Genomic DNA, 998 nt, shown 5'->3' with positions numbered 1-998 from the left:
CTGATCTCAACGGGAAGGCTGCAAGCTTTTTCCCATTGAGATCAGGAACACGACAAGGATGCCCACTTTCACCACTCTTGTTCAACATAGTATTAGAAGTTCTAGCAACAGCAGTCAGACAACAAAGAGAAATAAAAGGTATCCAAATTGGTAATGAAGAAGTCAAACTCTCTCTCTTTGCAGATGACATGATTCTTTACATGGAAAACCCAAAAGACTCCACCCCCAAACTACTAGAACTCATATAGCAATTCAGTAACATGACAGGATACAAAGTTAATGCACAAAAATCAGTGGCTTTCTTATACACTAACAATGAAAATACAGAAAGGGAAATTAGAGAATTGATTCCATTTACTATAGCACCAAGAACTATAAGATACCTGGGAATAAACCTAACCAAAGAGGTAAAGGATCTGTACTCGAGGAACTACAGAACACTCATGAAAGAAACTGAAGAAGACACAAAAAGATGGAAGACCATTCCATGCTCTTGGATGGGAAGAATAAACATTGATAAAATGTCTATACTGCCTAGAGCAATCTATTCTTTTAATGCCATTCTGATAAAAATTCCACTGGTTTTTTTCAAAGAGCTGGAGCAAATAATCCAAAAATTTGTATGGAATCAGAAGAGACCCCGAATCGCTAAGGAAATGTTGAAAAACAAAAATAAAACTGGTGGCATCACGTTACCTGATTTCAAGCTTTACTACAAAGCTGTGATCACCAAGACAGCATGGTACTGGCATAAAAACAGACACATAGACCAGTGGAACAGAGTGGAACAGAGAGCCCAGATATGGACCCTCAACTCTATGGGCAAATAATCCTCAACAAAACAGGAAAAAATATACAGTGGAAAAAAGACAGTCTCTTCAATAAATGGTGCTGGGAAAACTGGGCGGGTATATGTAGGAGAATGAAACTAGACCATTCTCTTACACTGTATACAAAGATAAACTCAAAATGGATAAAAGACCTCAATGTGAGACAGG

This window comes from Mustela nigripes, chromosome 3 (assembly GCF_022355385.1).
Source record: "Mustela nigripes isolate SB6536 chromosome 3, MUSNIG.SB6536, whole genome shotgun sequence".
NCBI classification, from domain to species: Eukaryota; Metazoa; Chordata; class Mammalia; order Carnivora; family Mustelidae; genus Mustela; species Mustela nigripes.
This window is presented reverse-complemented; position numbering follows the sequence as displayed.